Genomic DNA, 22,064 nt, shown 5'->3' with positions numbered 1-22,064 from the left:
ATCTGATGAATGATTATTATCTGGAGTAATCGTTATTTTGCTGAGTTTTCCACATCTACTGATATTTTGAAAGATATGCTGATTAATCACCAGCATCTGGTGAGTTAGCACTTTGATGGGGTGTTGAGCACAAAGGAATTCACGGTTGTGGTGAATATATATTATTTGAAGGAATTATATATGGACTACACCTTATCATGGACTTTTTTTGATTGTTTTGATCTGGGATCCCTTGAAGACTGCCTATGCTGCCTATCCTATTCCTGATTATGCTACTTCCAACTATCTATTTGGTTTAGGCACCACCAACACCCAAGGCCTAATTTTCCTGCATCTGTTCAACAGATGCATCTAATTACATTTTTTTTACAATTTTATTCAAATTTTTAACAATTTTTAACAGCGGGGTTACAGTGTTCAAGCAACACCAACACCCATGGAGCAATTTGTCTGCACCTGTTTGACAGGTGCATTTAATATAAAATGTTTTGGTTTTTTTCTACTTTTTAACAGCAGGGCCCATTTCTGCACTCAGTTACACCCAAGGCCCATTTAATCAACACACCATATACAAAAGATCATGGGGGAGCTCTTGTCCATAATGGCCATGTTATTGACACAGCCCCAGATGATCCCCATTGGCGCACAACTGATATGATCCAGAAATATTTAGACAGAATAATGGTGCATAAAACATCTGTACTGGATGGCATACACCCACTGGTCCTTAAGGAATTGAGCTCTGTCATGACTGGCATAGTACCACTGGATTGGCGTAAGCCTAATGTGGTGCCTATATTTAAAAAAGGGTCAAAATCTTTACCAAGTAATTATAGACCTGTTAGTTTAACTTCTATAGTTGGGAAGATACTGGAGAGTTTAATAAAAGACCACATAGATGAGTTCTTTCTGGAAAAAAAAATATTTTAAGCAACAAACAGCATGGATTCATGAAAGACAGAAGTTGTCAAACAAATCTGATTTCTATTTATGAGGAGCTGAGCAAAATCTTGGACAGAGGGGTGGCGGTGGATGTGGTATACTTGGATTTTGCAAAAGCATTTAACACAGTTTCCCACATGCGTCTAATGTGTAAGGTAAAGTCTACAGGCTTGGAAAAATGGATAGAAAACTGGCTCTGTATTCAGAGAGTAGCGGTTAATGATTCATACTCTGAATGGTCTAGAGTTGTTAGTGGTGCACCCCAAGGTTCAGTGTTGGAAACCTCACTTTTTAATATATTTATAAACAATATAGGGTCTGGGATTAAAAATACTGTTTCAGTCTTTGCCGATGACACCAAGCTTTCCAGTGGAAAAACGTCCTTACAGGATGTTCCCAACTTACAAGCCGACCTCAATGCACTGTTTAATAGGGCAACTATGGGGTAAATGAAGTTTACGGTTGATAAATGCAAAGTTATGCACTTGGGGGCTAAGAATATGCATGCATCATACATACTAGGGGGGGTACAACTGGAAGAATCAATGGTGGAGAAGGATCTGGGGGTGCTGGTAGATCATAAGCTTAATAATGGCATGCAATGCCAAGCTGTGGTTTCTAAAGCGAGCAAAATCCTCTCGTATTAAAAGAGGTATAGACTCCAGAGATAGAGAGATATCATATTACTCCTGTACAAATCATTAGTAAGACCTCAACTGGAATATGCAGTTCAGTTTGGGCACCAATTCACAAAAAGAACATTGGGGAACTGGATAAAGTACAGAGAAGGGCAACCAAACTGATAAGAGGCATGGATGAGCTCAGCTATGAGGAAAGATTAGAGGAACTAAATTTATTCTCTCTTGAGAACAGGATTTTAGGGGGGATATGATCAACATGTATCAGTGGTTCATATAGTGAACTTGGTGTAGAGTTATTCACCCTGAGGTCATCACAGAGGACAAGGGGGCACGCTTCACGTCTGGAGGAAAAGAGATTTAATCTATAACATTTGGAAAGGTTTCTTCACAGTAAGAGCTGTGAAAATGTGGAGTAGACTCCCTCAAGAGTTGTGGATCAGGAAGGAATTTTTTTCCCCTGCAGGAGCAAATTAGAACATGCTTTGCAGGTTGAACTGGATGGACTTTTGTCTTTTTTCAGCCAGACTATGTAACAATGTAACTGTGTGACAGGTGCATATAATTAGAACTTTTAGAGCAGGGTCCAATCCTGCACCCATCAAGAATAGCTCTGAAGGGTTACGGTGTGAAGGCACCACCAACTGTTTGCCCGCAAAACACCCCATAATGCACTGCGCTCTCACAGTGCACAGTCTCAACCCCACTCTATAGGAATGGTAGGAGGGACCCCACAGTAAAACAATTTAAAAAAAAAAGGGCACGGGATCCGCCTAAAAGCCATACCAGGCCCTTTAGACCTGGTAGGACTTTTAAGGAGAACACCACCTCCAAAAAATGGGGGTGGTGCGTAGGGTTCCCTCTAAAAGCCATACCAAGCCCTTTAGGCCTGGTAGGACTTTTAAGGGGAACATAACCTCAAAAAATGGGGGGGGAAGCATGGGGTCCCCCCTAAAGTCCTGCCAGACTCTTGATCCGAGCACAGGCCTGGCAGGCCAGCAAAGGGGGGAAAATCGAGGGGGTGTTCAGCCCATCATTAATGGACACCATTTTCCCTCGATTCCTGGGCATATCTTGCAGAACCTGAGACACACAGCATCGGGATATTGGACATCACTGCATAATTAGTCTGCCTAAAGCCCTGCACAGCAGCTTTTCCATGTACTGATCCAACCACAGCAAGTATTGCACAATGGTGGCTGCCCCATTAGGTGTTCTGGCATAGGCTCACACATCTCTCAACTGGATGGGCTCTTCCCTGTGGGTTTCGCAGGCCTGTTTAACCTTTAGCAAGCCATGGCCTCACATGGCCAGAAAGGTGGGGGAAGTTGAAGGGGCTTCTAAATCCCTTCATCAGGTAGGGGGTACCTCCTGCATAATTTGCATTTAAAAGGCTTTCCTAAGGGTCAGACTAGTTCTGAATCGCTGCCTTTACCTGGCATATTCACTGTTTGAAGGACACAATCCTCCACTTCCTTTATGTCAGGGAGGAATTATCTGCATCCATAACTGGACTGTGGGTCAGCTCTCAGGGGTTTTCACTGGCTTCAAACTTGTGAGATGCAAACATGGGTGCTGTTTTTCCCCTTCTTCTCTTATGAAGGATATTCAAGTGTTGGGAGGAATTTTTCAGATTGAGGAAGAGGAGGAAGCTGTTGAGGATCATTCTTTGTTGATCAGTCCTCCAGGAGAAATCTCAGGGTCTAGGGCTGTCTCAGACAAAGAAGACCATGTTGGGCTTCCCAGCAGATGTGATACATACTAACCTTATGTTACCGCTACCAGAATCCTCTTTCCCAAAAGCCACTGGTTTTGTGTCCTGGTGGCCACAAAAATTCCCAAGTCCATTCCCGTGCACCCTCACCTACAAGAAGAAATGTATGCCAATTGGGCTTAAAGGAGAAGTACAGCCAAGGCTCTTTTGGCTGTACTTCTCCTGTGGATTACAGGACTGTAGTTTGTTCTGCACACCTGTGACCCATTTTCAGCTGACAGCGGGTTGAAGTCTGCTGTCAGCTGATGTCAATCAGCCGGTCCAGACTGGGAAAAGATTCCCACTTTAACTACTTCAGTATTAGGCACTTTTACCCCCCTTCCTGCCCAGGCCAATTTTCAGGTTTCAGCACTCTCACACTTTGAATGATAATTGCACGGTCATGCACCACTGTACCCAAACTAAATTTTTATAATTTTGTTCACACAACTAGAGCTTTCTTTTGTTGGTATTTAATCATCATGAGGTTTTTTATCTCTTGCTAAATTAATAAAAAAAGACTGAAAATTTTGAAAAAAAAAAAAAGTTTTTCTTTGTTTCTGTTATAAAAATTTGAAAATAAATAAATAATTGTTCTTCATAAAATTAGGCCAGTATGTATTCTGCTACATTTCTTTGGTGAAAATAACCCAAATCAGTATTTATTATTTAGTTTTTGGAAAGTTATAGAATTCACAAACTATGGGATATATCTGAAAATTGATCACTCCTGAAGTACTGACAGCCATTCTAATTTCTTGAGGCCCAAAAATGTCAGAACAGTACAGATATCCCCCAAATTACCCATTTTTTTGAAAAGTAGACAGTCCAACATATTTCATAAGAGGCATGGCGAGTTTTTTGAAGTTGTAATTTTTTAAATTTCTTTTTCCAAAAATTATTTTCACAGATTTTTTTTTTACGTACTGTCACCAGTGCAGTACAGCATCATTATATAACTGGTGTGGCGATGATCAGGGACACTGACCGGTGACGGTAAGAAAAAAAAATAATTTTTTTTCTATTGTATTTTTTTATTACTTTTTCTTCTTTTTTTAAGTTTTTTTTTTTTTCATATTGCACTATGACCAAAGTAGTATGTTGCCATAGTAACATTGTACTACTTTGGGGAAGTGATCAGTATTTTTTTTTTTACACAATTTGATTGCTTATAGCAAAGAATTTCTTTGCTATAAGCAAGCATTTAACTGAATGAAATTGATTCATTCGATTCATTCAGGTTTTTTTGTTGTGATTAACTGTGATTGGGTACGGCTAATCACATGACACAGATGGGCTGTGATTGGCCCAGCCTGTGCATGTGATCACTATGACCATTCACAGCTAGACACACTTGTATACAATGGATGGCATGAAAGGAAGCCATCAATTGTTTACAGCTGTAATGTGACTTGCTGTGTTTGGTCACAGCAGGTCACATGTTACTGGCAACTGGGCCAGTACATAGATTTGTCATCGCCTGTGTCCGAGGTACACATCCGGTGACAGATCTCACCACAGCACGGCCCTGCAGGCATACGCAAGACGTGATCCAGGAAAGACGTCATATGATGCCCTCCTGGATCGACGAGAGTCCCACCCGGCCGTCACTTTACTATAGGCCAGCCGGAAAGTGGTTAAAGTTAGGATCCACCCCAGAGTCTGGAGCGGCACCTGACTCAGCCGGTCAATGAGCCACTGAGAGCCTGAGTCAGCCACTCCCTCCCCCTCCACAGCCCAGCACTCCAGGAGCACGGGAGGGGGGGGGGCAGAGCCGATAGCGGTGACTGCTCTCTGCTCAGAGCGGCTGTGAGAACTCAGCGATCAGCAGTCAAATGATCACTGAGTTCTCACACTTAGAGCCGGTGGGGGACAGATGCAGGATCGGACCAATGCTGCATTCACCTAGGTAAGTATAATTGGGGGGAAAAAAGCCAATTTTTCTCTTTTAACTAGAGGAGGTGTTTTCACCGTCTAAGCATTTTGCTCACCAGTACTCCATAGAGGAGGATCTCTACAGGAAGTGGAGCTCTCCTGCTGTTTCATACTTAAGTAAGGCCCCAACATTCCCGGTGAATTAGGTCCTGGTCTTTAAAGGTGACTAAGATATTAGGTTAGAGGCCCTGTTTAAGGAATTCTTCTGTCTAGTAGGAGTGGTTATAATTGGAGTTTGTCAAGTCCTTTTATAGTCTGGGCATAGTGTGTGCTGTATTCCAGAGAATAAGAACCAATAGATCCTGCCTTTTGGCAGCTCCTGGAAGATTTTGAGAACTTATATTTCCTCAGTGAATGCCTTGGAAGGCTTAACAAGACAGGTTTCATAAGTGGGCATCATTTCTGTTATGGCTTACATGTTGGTTGGCAGAACTTCTCTGCAAGTAGCAAGTCGAGAGACTGCCCTTTGAGGGCGAATGCTTGTTTGGACTATCCTTAGGGAACTTTTATCCAGAAGGTAACTATGGAGAAAAATTTAATTTTACCACTTAAGAAGAAGGTTATGAGGAGCCTGAACATGGCGGCGACTGGGAGCTCAATGTGAGAGCTCCCAGACAGTAAGCACTCCCTGGGACCCACTAAACAGTGATGCGCAGGAGGTTGTGACATACCTGGGGCTTTGGGGCTGCTCCTTAGGGGAAGTCTGAGTGGGGTGGGCACCCCCTGTGTCATTGGCTAGTGGTGATGGGTAGTGGCAGTGGGGTGGAGGTCGGAGTGTGAGGAGCCGGCTGACTGGAAAGGAGGCAGACTCCGCCGGAGGTTGGAGCGGTGGACGCCGGGTGGTCACATGGCCACCGCAGAGGAGTTCCGGGAGGCAGAGACACAGGCCAGTTCGGCACAGAGGAGAAACCTGGCCCTACCACCACAAGACTGCCCAGGACCCATGGAACTTTACAGAGGGTAATCCCCCTAACAGTCACCATCACTGACGGGGTGTTCGACCTCCTTACTGCGTGAGGCAGGAGGAGGAAGACCATCCGTAGCTGCTTCAGTTAAAGTGGAAGAAGGTGGCATTGAGGAGGCATACGAGGGGCTACAGAGGATGGTGAGTTAAAACCTTAAACGGTCTAGTACTGTTTAAAGTTCAATAGGGGGGAATCACCCAGGGGGTCCAGAAGGAGCAGATACAGAGACATAAGAGCGTAAAAGACACCAGAGACCCCTAGTGAGGAAACCGGTATAGGGGGAAAGAAATAAAAGAAGAAAAAATTCAAGGGACACTACCTTTGGAGAGCCATAACCCCAATTTGTTCCTTAGAAGTAACCCTTTGGCCGGGAAAAAATAGCAAAATATTTGAACACCATGAAAAGCAAAGAGGCAAAAGGGGGAGAGCCAAAAACATGCCAAACAAGTTCAATCAAAAAATATATACCCTCAGAAGAAAAAAACTTAGAGGGACAAACCCCAGAGAGACAACAAGGAGTAAGTGGAAGACGGGGGATGGAAAACACTAATGGCCATTGCTCCAGATTGTCAATGGGAGCATCTAGTATGAGATTGGAACACTCCATAAAACAGCAGATGGTGATAATACATAAAGATCTGGGACAAGTTTTGTCACGAGTAGAGGAGACTGAGGGGAAAATGGAGAAACATGCCCAAGTAATACAAAATTAGAAAAACAGATGGAAGAAATGAGAAGGGAGCAAAGGAGTCTGCTATATACACTGGAAGATCAGGAGAACAGAGATAGAAGGTGTAACCTGAGGATACGGGGCTTACCTGAGACCCCGCAAGGAGAAGATGTGATGAAGATAATGGTGAAAATGTTTAATACAATAATGGACAGATCAGTAACGGAGTATTTGAGGATCAACAGAGTGCATAGAATAGGAAGACCCCAAGGAAGCGGAAGCAAAAACCCTAGAGATGTGATCGTATGATTCCATCATTATAAAGATAAAGTGGAGCTATGGAAGAAGACAAAATGAAGACCAGTGGTGATATATCAGCAAAAATCTGTATATTTGCTTCTCCATATTTTATCGGAAACATTGGTCACAAGGAGAATGCTGAAACCACTACTGGAACAGATGAGAAAACAAGACGTACGATATAGCTGGGTTTTTCCAGCATGCTTAATTGGATGGAAAGATGGTCGCTCTGCAAGACTGAGATTTCCAGAAGATTTGAGAGACTTTTGTGAGAGACTTGAACTACAGATAAAAGATATCACAGGATGGGAAGAGGGGGAAAAACAGAATAAGGGATTAGAAAAGAGTTGGCAGTTAGCCCCCAAAAGGAAAATGCACCAGAGATAAAATAGGGGAAGAAGAGGAGGAATGGGAGGGAGATTATTGGAAGCCCGTAGTTGACTTCCTTTCTTTTTTTTTCTTTCCTCCCCTCCTTTTTCCTCCTCTTCTTCTACTAAATAAGGTAAAAATTCTAGAAGAGAGGCAGGAAACAGGAAGTCGCATATACATCCAGCCTGGGGTTTGGGAACGCAGTCAGGATGGGCGTATGTGGTCAGAGCTCCACCCTAGCTTGGAATCGATGGTGGAATTAGGACCACAAACAATTTAAAGGCAAGTTAAGAGCCTAGGGGAAGTAGGGGTGGGATATGGGGTGGGGGGGAGAGGGGGAGGGAAGGGGAAAGAGAATTATGTAGGGGATAGCGCCGCATTCCTTTGAATGGATGATGTTACTCTCATTGGGAAAAATGTAGGTGGAGGAAAAAAAAGAAAAGCAAGAGGAAAAAGTGAAAAAAAAAACAAATAAAAAAAATTGATATATATATATATATATATATATATATATATATATATATATAATTACATGGGAAATGGAGAAGGTTAATTTTATGACTTATAATGTTAAGGGACTGAATAGTCTGGGGTAAAGGCATAAGATCCTTAGAGAATTACAACAACGATCTATTGCAATAGCGTTTTACTTGTGACTCATTTATTATAGGAAACAAATGTGAAGTTATAATCTAAATATTATCCAACCTGGTATTATGCAGATTCACCAACTAAGCATGCTAAAGGAGTGGCAATTGGTATTGCTAAAAATTTAAGATTTAAGTTGGAAGATAAGTTAGAGGATCCCGAGAGGTGTTTTTCCTGAGGGGGAGATTACAGGAAATAGGGCAATAAATATTTGCCAGTGTACACTCTAATAGAAATACAATGGCCTATCTGAAGAAAATATTGGGAAGGATCCTGGATTTTCAAACGGGGAAATTAATTGTGGTAGGGGATTTTAATCTTTGCATAGACCCTCAGATTGACACGACATCACACGTGCAAAGAGAGGGAGGTAGATATCTGAAAGCTATGCAAATATTATATCAGTGTCAATTTATAGATGTTTGGAGAATTAAGCATTTAATTAAACTATACGTTCTACTCTCCGGCACATGCAATGTATTCTAGATTAGACTATATACTCATGGAACACAGATTTTGGAGTCTGGTTACTGGTTGAGGTAAACATAGAAGTTACAACAATATTGGACCATGCACCTGTTACAATGAAGCTATCATGAGGGAGGGAGCAGAATAAGATAAATATGAGGAAATTAAATGAGACACTCCTTCAGGATCATGAGATGGAATTGAGAATAAAAAAAGAAATAGAACACTATTTTGAAAGAAATGAGACTGAACGAGTTTCAATGGCCACGGTGTAGGAGGCACATAAGGCATATATCAGAGGAATTTTTATTGTGATTGGGGTAAAAAAAAAAAAGGAATGGCAGAAGAAAATGAATACGCTATTAAGGAAACTATATGAACTATAACAGTTGCATAAAAAGAGAATAGCAAAAGACATACAGCAGAAAATAATAAATAAGAGAGGAATTATCTAACCTAATCTTATTACAGCGAACTATATGATGTAAACAGTGAAACTGTCAAAAGGGGGGAAGAAAAAGAACTAGAAAGACAGATGTATTTAAGAGAGGCGGGACTACCGAGATTGGGTGAAGAACGGTTAACATGTCTAGAAAGACCGATAACACAGGAGGAAATCCTGGAGGCACTGAAGGGTACAGTTGCGGGGAGGAGCCCGGGTACACTGTGAGATACTATAAAAAATTCAAACAACAATTAGTCCTCAAATTGAGAGTATATATGAATGCATTAGGAGATGGGATGGAAATTAGGGAGAAGTCATTACAAGCATATATTACAGTTATACAGAAGGAGGGGAAAGATGGAACCCAATGTGTTAGCTACAGGCCTATCTTACTGTTAAATACGGATACTAAACTATACGCAAAGGTTCTAGCAACTAGATTGAAAGACATAATGCCGGCATGGATTCACCTATAGACCAAGTGGGATTTGTCCTCGGGAGGGAGGGAAGAGATAATAGGTTAAGATCATAGTTCCTCATACAAAAAAGCAAGAGGGAAAAAACTCCCGTACTGCTTTTATCAGTGGATGCAGAGAAGGCTTTTGATAGGGTAGACTGGGGCTTCATGTTAGATACATTGGAGGTTTTGGGAATTGGCCCCAAAATGAGAGAGTGGATAGGAAAGCTCTACAGTCAACCCTCGGCAGCAGTAAAGGTCAATGGTTCGTTATCAGTGTTTTTCAAGATGCATAATGAGACAAGACAGGGGTGTCCGCTTTCACCTCTGTTGTTTGTCTTATCCTTAGAAATTCTTTTGGCAACAGTAAGAAATAGTGTGGATGTGAAGGGTATATGGATAGGAGAGATAAAATAGCATATCATCAGCATACACTGCCACTTTATGTTCTATGTGGTCAACCCTAGGTTGACATTAATCAATCTAATGAAAATAATAAAACATTTAGGAGAGCTGTCAAATTTAAAACTTAACCCGGCAAAATCAGAGATTCTAAATATAAATGTCCCGACAATTGAAAAAAAAGTTCTGCAAAGAGAATTTCCCTTTTCATGGAAGGAAAGAGAACTAAAATATTTAGGAATAAAACTGACCTCCTTAAAGTGGAGTTCCAGCTGAAAAAAAAAAGGTCAGCAGCTACAAAAACTACAGTGTCCTCACCACTGCTGGTTTCACCGGCCATCTTCTCTCCTTCTTGGCGCCGGCATCTTTAGTGTGGCGACCCGGCTGTGACAGCTTGCGGCTTCACAGCCGGGTGCCCACTGTGCATGCGTGAGAAGCACTGCACTTTGTGAATGGCCCCGTAGTTTTATGGGACCTGTCACGTGTCCCAGAAGACTACGGGGAGGCAGGGAGGACAATGTCTGCTTCCGATCGCCTAGGCGATCGCAGCGGAAGTGGGTACCTGTCAAACTCGGGCACCCGCTCCCCAAAGGTTCCAATCCTCAATGGGGAGCAAGGGACAAAGCATTAAAGTGGAAATTCCCCTTTTGGGTCGGAACTCCACTTTAAAGAACTTATATAAAATAAACTACATTCCGTTAAGAAATGAGATCAGGAGGAATTGAGGAGATTATCGGTAGGACCACTTTCCTGGATAGGACGAATAAACCAGATAAAAAATATTAATTGTCCCGAAAATTCTATATAAATTTCATATGCTACCTATACAGCTTCCAGGAACCTACTTTAAAGTAATTAAAAAAAATGATATTGAGGTGTATATATGGGGGAATAAAAATCTGAGAATAAGCTATGAAATGTTATGTGGAGATAAAAAGAATGGGGGTTTAATTGTTCCTGACATTAATAGATATTACTATTCAGTGTTATTATCATGTATTTTTGATTGGACACACAATGCACCAGGGAAAATTTGGATAAATATAGAAAACACATTAAGTGGGACACAATTGGATAGAATGGTGTGGTTACCACATCATATCGTAAGCACAAGCACTTAAATCCCAAACCCTAATTAAATTTTGTGTATAATTCACAAACAAATGGGTTAGGAGTTTAATTCTATGTTGATACCATTGGTGGCTACAGATTTCTTCCCGCCAGGGAAAGAAAATATTTCAGGTAAATGGATAAGAAAAGGGAATGCACAGCTAAAAGATATAATGAATGGATAAGAAATCTGCTCCTTTCAGGAGTTAAAAAATAAAAAAGAGTTGTTTTTTATGTTAGATGAGTGGCAGTATTTTCAACTAAGACATTTTGTTGCAATGCTCCCTAAGCCCTTAAGGTTAATGGTGGATTTGAATCCATTTAAACAATTGTTTAGTGCAAGCAAAGCATGGAAACATGGTAGGTCTCGAATTTATAAAATCCTTACTGCAATAGCAGAAGCTACTCCCCCTCCATACATGGAGAATAGGGAAAGGGAACTTGGAGTATCATTGGATAAGCAACAGAAAAATAAAATATTTAGATTAGCACATGGGGCTGTAGATATGAAGGTGGTGGAAATGAACTACAAATGTTTATATAGGTGGTATTGTACACCGAGTGTGGCGCGTAAGCAACAAGCAGATAAATCACCTATGTGTTGGAGGGGATGTGGGATTAAGGGTACAATGTCACATACATGATGGGAGTGTCCCAAAATTCAGCAGTAACGGGGAGAAATAATTCACCAAATTCAGGAGATAACTGGGGTTAATTTCCCGAAAGATCCAGGCGCATGCTTATTTCATAAAACCCAGATTACAGTAGAAAAATCTAAGAATTTGGCGATATTCCATCTAATACAGCGTTTTTCAACCACTGTGCCGCGGCACACTAGTGTGCCGTGAGATATTGTCTGGTGTGCCGTGGGAAAAATTGCAATTTCATCTGTAACATGTGGCCTCGGCTCACAAATAGACCAATCATTAGAACAGCAATGGGCAAACTACGGCCCGTGGGCCGTATACGGCCCGGCGGACCTATTAATCCGGCCTGCGGAGCGTGATACTGTCAGGATGATCTGTCCCCCTCGACGTATCTGCGCATGTGCCGGAGATCGCCGATCAGCTGCTAATGCCTGAAACTGGCACATGCGCAGATACGTCGAGGGGGACAGATCCTCATAGAAGACAGATTTTCATGCTACACCGGAACGGCGAGAGGAACGCGCGGAGCAAAGGTAAGTGAATTGACACAGGGGGGGCTTGGGGACTTAATATGGGGGATGAATTAATATGGGGGATGAATTACTATGGGGGATGAATTACTATGGGGATGAATTACTATATGGGGGATGAATTACTATGGGGGATGAATTACTATAGGGGGGATGAATTACTATGGGGGATGAATTACTATATGGGGGATGAATTACTATGGGGGATGAATTACTATATGGGGGATTAATTACTATAGGGGGGATGAATTACTATGGGGGATGAATTACTATATGGGGGATGAATTACTATATGGGGGATGAATTACTATAGGGGGGATGAATTACTATATGGGGGGTGAATTACTATATGGGGGGTGAATTACTATGGGGGATGAATTACTATATGGGGGATGAATTACTATGGGGGATTAATTACCATTTGGGGGATGAATTACTATGGGGGATGAATTACTATGGGGGATGAATTACTATATGGGGGATGAATTACTATGGGGGATGAATTACTATATGGGGGATTAATTACTATGGGGATGAATTACTATATGGGGGATTAATTATTATGGGGGATGAATTACTATGGGGGATGAATTACTATATGGGGGATTAATTACTATGGGGGATGAATTACTATGGGGGATGAATTACTATATGGGGGATTAATTACTATGGGGGATGAATTACTATGGGGGATGAATTACTATATGGGGGATGAATTACTATGGGGGATGAATTACTATATGGGGGATTAATTACTATGCTTACTATGGGGGAATATTACTATACTTAATATGGATGACACATACACATCATTCATCTACTCTTGGTCCGGCCCCCGGGTCCAATATATGAACCCATTGCGGCCCTCAAGTCAAAAAGTTTTTCAATAAATTTTTTTAACATTTTCTAATGGTGGTGTGCCTCGTGATTTTTTTCATGAAAAAAGTGTGCCTTTGCACAAAAAAGGTTGAAAAACACTGATCTAATAAATGCAGCAAAGGGACTGCTACCCAAATTGTGGCAGGAACAAGAGGTACTGAAAATAAAAGATTGGATAAGCAGGGTAGTTTATGTGTATAGGATGGAGGAACTCTAAATCTCTCCATTTTATCTTCTTCCATGTGGTAGAGAAAGGTGGGAAAAATGTGATGAGTTTAAAAGATCAAACAAATCTGTTGAAATGGGAGAAATAGAGAAGCAGGAGACGAGAGAACATGTATAATTAAGTCGGGAAAAGTGAGCAAGGAAGAAGGAGAAGGGAGTCCCGAGAGTACTTAGGAAGGAGAAGGAACGGGGAGCTAAAGGAAAAAGAATTGGGAGTGGACAGAGATAAGGGTGGGAAGGAGGGGAGGGGAAAGGTATGAAGGAAAATGTGTTTTGAATATTATGATAATTTATTGATGTAAAATGGAAATATTGAAAACTAATAAAATATTAAAAAAGAAAAAGTAAGAAGAAAGTTATGAGTCAGAAACCAGAGACACCTTTGGAATCCAAGAAAAGTTGTTTTCGTAAGAACCAGCCTTGAGCTCTAAGCAGGAGCCCACATTCCAATTCCTTAAGAAGAACTGGACTCCCAAATGAAGAGGTGTCACCATTTGTGCAGTTAAGGGGAAAGTGTCCAAAGGCTACAAGCTTGAGTTTTACTGTTTTCCCCTCCATGGTTTATGCGCTCATGGATATTTTTTGGATTTCCCCCCAAAAAGCATTGTTCTTTGCTGTTCTTTTCTAAGAGGGCAGTGCACCTGTGCCAGTAGAGGAGAGGTCTCACAGCTTATATTCTATACTGTTTACGTTTTCCTAGCCAAACAGAGACATTCTGGACTTCAAGGGTCTAAACAATTTCCTGAAAATACAAAACTGCAGGATGGAGTTCACTCGGTCAGTGATTGTTTCACGTCTTCAAAGGCACTTCCTGCCGTTAGTTGATGTCAAAGATACCTATCTGCACATCTTGATTTTCCTGCCTCACCAACTGTTTCTGCTATTCACAGTTTGTGGTGCTACCCTTTGGCCTGTCCATGCTCCTAGGGAGTTTACCAATGTGTTTTGGGGCTGTTGAGAACCCAGGGTATACCCTTTGTGTGGTAACTGGATAACCTACTCATAAGAGGGCAGCGGGCTCAGAAAATGACATCCACTGTCAAGCAGACTGTGCAAGTCCCTGAGAGGTTCAGATGGATTCTGAACCTTCAGAAGCCTGCCTTAGTTCTGACTTGCCTGGAGTACCTAGGCTTAGTTCTCGATACTGCTCAAGTGAACGTACTGCTATTGCAGTACTGCTATTGCCAGAGAAGGGAAGGGTAGGAGTCATTCTGCTAACTCATTCAGCCATGTATGTAATTTGATCTGCAGCCCTTTAAATAACAAGATCAGGTTTATTTTCAGCAAAACAGTTAAGATCAGCCTGGTAAACATTAGAAAATGTTCTGGAAGCCTAGCACCCCAACTTCTGGCTGTAAATGAAAATATGGAATCATCATGAGCAATATTTCATAAAACCTGAAATTCCAGATTCCCTCCTGAAAACCAGGAAATCCTCATCCTCCTTTCTGCAGAACTTCCAGGATGAATCAGAACAATTAGAATTGGTTAGTGCCCACATAGTCAGTGCAATGGTTTGGGGATTTGAAACTCCCAATCTTGTCCTTATTCTTTATGTTGTGCTTTAAGGACAGATCAGATATGGTCTCTGCTGTCACTGCCCAATCAGCATCGCTCTGATCCATTCCAGAATTGCTGTGGGAAAAAGAGGAAGGAGAGAGGATTTCAAATCCTTAGACTGCTGCAATGACTCTGTAGGCACTAACAGCTCATCAGCCACGGAGGTAAGTACAGTAGGAGCCGTGAAGAGTGTACAGTATGAATTCACCATTTTTTTTTTCTCAAAAGGTGAGTTTACACTTTAAGCTGACCAGGATTTTACTTTAAATCATATATGCATTCCATCATTCCTTTATTCAGATGCATTCTTCATGTATTTTTATTTTATTTTGAGAGTAATGTTTTATTTTCTGAGAAAAATGTGTGTAGTCAGTGTACTGGGTATTGTTCTCAAAGGTACAGAAATTGTAGGATGTTTTTTTTCACAATGATATATTCCCAAATGCCCTAATTTGTAGCTATTTATACCTGTACAACCAATGCATATTGCCTGTTACACACTCCGATTGGTACATATGCTGTGTTTATGTGACAAACACAACCAGTATATTCCTATCCTTATTGTTCCAATTATTTTAATTTTATACAGGTCACCTTTATCACATCCTCTCAAGTTAACAAGTTCTCTGATATCAGAATTCATAAAAGAGAGGATAAAAACAACCTTAGAGCTTGATTTAGAGTTTAAAATACTTCACAGAATACACATTCTTAAGTTTTCCAAGACTTTGAAGGTACACTTTAGTTAATCATAGGAATGCGTAAAGGAATCATAGCCTACCTGCTGAGTTTTTGTTTTTTAAAACATTTTATACAGATATTGCAGCACTCGTCAGTCTACCCCATAGTAGTGCCGTGGCACTACTGCTTCATACGGCATTTCCTACTACACTTCTAGGATGGATCAGAACAATTCTAATTGGTCAGTGCACACATAGTCAGTGCAATGGTCTTGAGATTTGAAACTCCTACTCTTCTCACTGGGTTTAAAATCCTGAAACTTTCAGGTTTGACAGGCAACTCTTCCCCTTCCCTTCCACAATGCAGTGTTTATCTTCTGAGCGGCCATTCATCTGTCCCGAAACATTATCACTTGGAGGCCTAGCAGTTTGTAAAGGCAGGACAACTTTTGTGTAGGATCTCTCTGGGCCGGTAGCAGAAATGTGAATAGTGGGCAGCTTGTACACAGTGATGTTAAATAGATGTGTTATTGTTAAGATTGAAGACAGGAAATGGATGTGTATGGATTATTTTTGGAAAAGCCGAATATTGTTTAGTATCACTTTAAGTGTGCTTCATATGCGTTAAATATCAATTACTAAAAACCATTGCATGCACCAACTTAAATCTAATAAAAGGGTTTTTATATTTTCCAGTTTGTCAGGTTTTTTTCGTCAGTATATTCTTATACCCTGAGCCACCAGAGGCTACACTTTATTTAAGATGAGTTTTGTTTGAAAGATGCTGGAAGATCAGCAATAGACCTTTCCTATTGGTAAGTGATGACTGATCACATGGCCTATTCCATTCCTTGTTTTCTACAATGTGCTATTGAGCTTCATTCAATAGTAAGAGTAAATAAACGGAGATTAGGGCTGCAGTTTGTCCACCTCAGTAAATTATATTCATTGTCCAACACCTAAAATTGTAATTGAAAAGGTTTATATCACATACGGAAACCAGAGGTCCAGGCTGAAATGAAGAACGAAACTGCTATTATAGAATTTATTCTCCTGGGTTTTTCTGTCGGAGATGAATCAAGGTTTTTCCTTTTCCTTCTTATATTTATTATATACATAGTTACTATCTCTGCTAACATCTTCATCATTATCCTTATTAAAACTGATATACATCTTCATAAACCTATGTATTTCTTCATTGGTGGATTATCGTTTTTAGAGATCTGGTACCCATCTGTCACTGTTCCTAGGCTTCTTTGGGATCTCCTGACAAAAGAAGATTCTATATCTTTTATTGGTTGTATGACTCAGTTTTATTTCCACTTTTCCTTTGGTACAATAGAAAATTTCCTCCTTGCTATCATGGCCTACGATCGTTATGTTGCTGTGTGCGTCCCTCTAAAATATCTGTTAATCATGAGTCCCGATGTTTGTTTAAAACTTATATTGGGTTCATGGGTTTTTGGCTTTATTGTTATCATTGTGCTCAGTCTGCAAATTGTTAGTCTCTCATTTTGCTTCCATAACAAAATTGACCACTGTTACTGTGACTTTGCACCGCTGGTCAAGCTGTCCTGTTCGGAGACATCAGACATACAAAACCTTTTTTTTTGCCACTGCTTGCTTTGTAATTTTGGGCTGTTTTCTGGTTATTATTGTGTCATACATCTGTATAATAAGAACCACAGTGAGGGTTCCATCTTCAGAGGGTAGACACAGGACATTTTCTACGTGTGCCTCTCATTTTGCTGTAGTTTTTTTGTTTTACAGCACATCCATCTACATGTTTATCCGACTTAATGCAGATGATCTTTTACATTTAAATAAAATATTCTCCATCTTTCCATCAATTGTAACTCCTCTGCTAAACCCTGTCATCTACACCTTACGGAATCAAGAAGTTAAAAATACCATTAAAAAAGCAGTGAAAAGAATAAAAATGTAAAGGGTGCAAGAAGCCATAATAAAAAAAAAGTTAAAGACTAAAAACCTAAACAAGAACAACGAAATTGAAAGTTAAGGGGTGCATAAAACTTAATAAAATGATTAAGGAGTTTTTAAAGTGGAAATAATGGCTAAATTTAACTATACTTAAAAATGTTCCCTCCCCCTTCTCCAACCTATTCTGCCTACCCTGTAAAAAAAAGATTTGCATACTTACCTATTTTTAATCTGCTTTGGTTTGGTCACATGATCCTGCAGCTCAGGCTCAGGGAGAGCTTGACAATGGTTTGGAATCCTGGGTGCTATAACATCACCCATTGGCTCCCATTGCCCAGCCATTGTTAGTGCTCCCTTCTTTCCCCTGCAGCAGCTTCTCAACGACACAGGGGAGTAAGAATAGACAGTGTTAGGCTTTTCTTCCACTTTACTTTGAAGGAGATCTGAACCCAATTACTAAAATGTAATTTAAGCTTCAACATGTGCAGTTGTTTTCCGTCTTTCCAAATCTACAACTTTCATTCAACAAATATGTGGTGATCCTGCCATAAAAGTGCAGGTACTTTCAGTTATGACAAATTTATCTGAATTATGCTCCTTGTCACCCAGTCACATGCAAACCTGGTGGTTGCTACAAGCAACTGTGCTGACCCACATAATGCAGGCATGGCCCATGGTTGTCAGTATCAAGATTTCGGATTCAGAGTAATAATGTACAGCTGACATTGGACAAGGAGTGCCTGATAGAGGCTGGAGGAGATCAGCAGCACTGAGTTGAAAAAAAGGTAAAAACTTGAAGCGGGTCATAGTTTGAGCTTGGAAATCACCGTCAGTGTCCTTTGTAGTGGTTTGGAACATGCTGACCACAGTGATGGTTAGCAAGAAGATGTGCAGCATCCTACAGGACAGACATGCCAAATTTTTGAAAATCTGGATGCCCTGGTGGTCGTATGCTCTCCCTACGCTACGCATCCGACAAGCCTGGGCACCTATAGTTGTTGAAATTCTTACCCTAGCCTGCAGGACTTACCCCCTTCTACCCTTCTCCTGACGTCTTTCCCTCTTTCTACTTTTTTTCCACTTTTTCTAAGACTGCCTGCTAGTTCCCTTCTTCCTACTTTTTGTTTTAGTTATTTATATGGGGCATCCATCCAGGCCATGGGCCCAGAAAATATATGTTGACTGACGCCTTTGCCCGTGCAGTCATCCTTTGGATTCTACTCTGTTAAAATGGTTGTTGCACATTTCTTTATCCATGTATGATTGACTGGTCTTTTGTCAATCCCCCCTGCATGGGTTATTTGAATTGTACTAAATCTTTTTGTTGCAACAATAATAAAAAACTATTGAACCAGAAAAAAACTGAACTTTTTTTTTTTTTTATCTAAGGCAATACTCCTAGGGCTTGTGCCCACAGTTGTCCCACAACTAGCGTCATAAAAACAACTGTTCTATTGCTGCATACAAGTTCCGGTGGTTCCATGAGTCATGTGAGTCAGGGGGGTTGATTTACTAATGGAAAAAAAAGGCTGTTCGCTTTGCAAGTCAGTTTACTCTTAGCTTAGTGAATAATGTGAAGTTATGCTGACACACAAGTGCTAAGATACTGGTTTTCTCTTATGTGCAACTGAAACCTATGTTTTAAAGTGGTGTACCCCAAGGTTCAGTGTGGGGACCCCTACTTTTTAATATATTTGTAAAGGATATAAGGTCTTGGATTAAAAATCCCATTTCAGTCTTTGCAGATGACACCAAGCTGTGCAGTGGAATAACGTCCTTACAGAATATCTCCAACTTGCAAGCCGACCTCAATGCACTGTTTAATTGGGCAACTACTGTATGTGGCAAATTAGGTTTAATGTTGATTATGTAAGGTTATGCACTTGGGGGCTAAGAATATGCATGCATCATACATACTAGGGGGAGTACAACTGGGGGAATCAATGGTGGAGAAGGATCTGGGAGTTCTGGTAGATCACAAGCTTAATAATGCCATGCTAAGCGAGCAAAATCCTCTCTTGTATTAAAAGAGGTATAGACCTCAGAGAGAGCTATCATTTTACCCTTGTACAAATCATTAATAAACCTCATCTGGAATATGCAGTTCAGTTTTGGGCACCAATTCACAAAAAGAGCATTGGGGAACTGGAGAAAGTACAGAAAAGGGCAACCAAACTGATAAGAGGCATGGAGGAGCTCAGCTATGAAGAAAGATTAAAGGAACTGAATTTATTCTCTCTTGAGAAGAGGAGATTAAGGGGGGATATGATCAACATGTATAAATACATCAGTGGTTCATATAGTGAACTCGGTGTAGAGTTATTCACCCTGAGGTCATCACAGAGGACAAGGGGGCACTCTTTACGTCTGGAGGAAAAGAAATGTAATTTCCAAATACAGAAAGGTTTCTTTACAGTAAGAGCTATGAAAATGTGGAATAGACTCCCTCATGAATTGGTTCTGGCCAGCTCAGTGGATTGCTTTAAAAAAGGCCTGGATTCTTTCCTAGATACACATAAAATAACTGCATACTAACATTTTTAGGTAAAGTTGATCCAGGGAATATCTGATTGCCTCTCAGGGTAACAGGAAGGAATTTCTTCCCCTGCAGGAGCAAATTGGATCATGCTTTGCTGTTTTTTTTTGCCTTCCTCTGGATCAACTGTCGGTATAGGATTATAACTTTTTTTTTTTTGTTGAACTGGGTGGACTTTTGTCTTTTTTAAGCTAGAATAACTATGTAACTATGTAAGTACTTGACTAGACCAACATCAGACTGGAATCTGCCAAGAGAAACAAAGTGACAGCAATCAGTAAGATATGACTTAATCCATTCCAGAGCCATTTCTGAGACTCCAAATATGCCTTCAAGGCAAGAGAGAAACATTGTGGTCTACAGTATCAAAGGCAAAACTAAGACCCAATGGAACAGTTAGTGAGCCATAATCAGAAGTTAACAGAAGATCATTAGTGTTTTATATTTTTTAGATATAAAGGTTACTAAAAAATGATTTTTTAAACGTTGCCTCTACATTGCCTAAAAAAATCCCATATTTATAGGGGAGTTTCTTGGGCAAATTTCATATAAGGGATGTTGGCAAACATACAGGAAACATCTCATAATTTTCACAGAGCCATGTTGGGTGTTAGGAATGGACTTGCCAGTAGTGGTGGGACTCACCTGCCTTGTGGGCTGCAGTACCAGGGCTGGCCAGCGGGTGCTCCCAGCAATCAGAGACTCAACCCTGCAGTCAACCAAACACCTGAAACTGCTTATGCAGGTGTATTTAAGTGATGGCCAGACCTGCAGTCTTTGCCTTGGTGTGTGTGTTTTTCCTGGGCCCTGTATCTTGTATCCTGCATTCTTGTTCTTGTTCCTGTTCCTGTGTTCCTGCTAGTACGTTTCCTTGTTGCCAAACTCTGCCTGTTCTGATTACGCTGACCCTCTCCTGCTCTGACCCCGGCTCGTTCCTGACCATCCCTCTGCCTGACCCTCTGTACCACGCTGCCCGCTACCTGCTGAACCTGGCTTGTGACCCCGACCATTCTCCGCTTGCTCCCCCTGTACCTACCTGCCCGATTGTTATTGACCCGGCCCGCCTGACGCCGCTTGCATTGTATGTACTGTTATCTGTGGGTGGTTTGGTTTGGTTCGTTTGCACTGTGTTATGTTTTAGTATTGCACTGCATTTATGTTTGTATTGTTAGTGTTAATAAATTATATTGTTTATAACATATCTGAAGTCTGCGTTTCCCTGCGTCAGTCACATACCTCTGGTCATACCCCTGGAGCCCTGACATTACACCAAGGCCAATCCTGACCAGAAGTGGCTGCACAGGGAAGCTATCTTGGCTTGTTGATGGGAAGGATGGATCTTGATGAGGCTGTGTATTTATATCTGCTAGTGTTTTATGACAGAGAATATGCTTATCAGACTCTGAAGGAGTATCCCCGGGATGAACTGCTAGAATGTATACGGCTCGCTCATGTTCTAGTAGATCAGGGCACAGAATTCTCTGAGGTGCAGCCATTGATTCAGGTTTGTGCGGAGTTGGTTTCATCTGGTACCCCCGAATGCAGGGATGAATTTTTGCCGCCATTTAGTGCCGACCAGGTAGAGTCCCTGGTATGGTTATTAGAGGATGATGTGTTTACTTTCTGGAGCGTTATTCTGCATGTTCACCACAGATACTAAGAGATTGTATAAACGCAGTGCAGTCTTTGGTCAGACAGGCTTTGTGTAAGCTCAGCTTTGTTCAACCCATACTGCAGACATGGACAGATTTGTTGCACCCAGCCTCAGTCAGCTTGCAAAAACCCAGTCCTGCTTCTAATCTATTTCCTCAAAGCTCTATTCCTGCATTCCCAACAGCTCCTCCTGCCCTGCTATCTACCGCATGTCAGTACCCTGTTCCCACTCGCTGCACCTATCCTGCCTTTAACCCTGTAAAGAAGTCCTCTGTAGCAACTGTTCACTCCCCTGTTCCATCCTCCAGCTC

At 41.1% G+C, this 22,064-nt stretch overlaps 1 pseudogene; it reads left to right on the top strand.

The window, feature by feature from the left end:
• The first annotated feature begins 16,640 nt into the window (after positions 1 to 16,640).
• Positions 16,641 to 17,568, top strand: LOC149447831 (olfactory receptor 6F1-like; annotated as a pseudogene).
• Positions 17,569 to 22,064: the final 4,496 nt, after the last annotated feature.

This window comes from Staurois parvus, unplaced genomic scaffold (genome assembly GCF_062004578.1).
Source record: "Staurois parvus isolate SC_StPar_1 unplaced genomic scaffold, SC_StPar_1.0 ptg000668l, whole genome shotgun sequence".
Taxonomy (NCBI): Eukaryota; Metazoa; Chordata; class Amphibia; order Anura; family Ranidae; genus Staurois; species Staurois parvus.
Note: the sequence above shows the minus strand (reverse complement) of the source record. Positions and strands in the feature narration are given on the sequence as shown.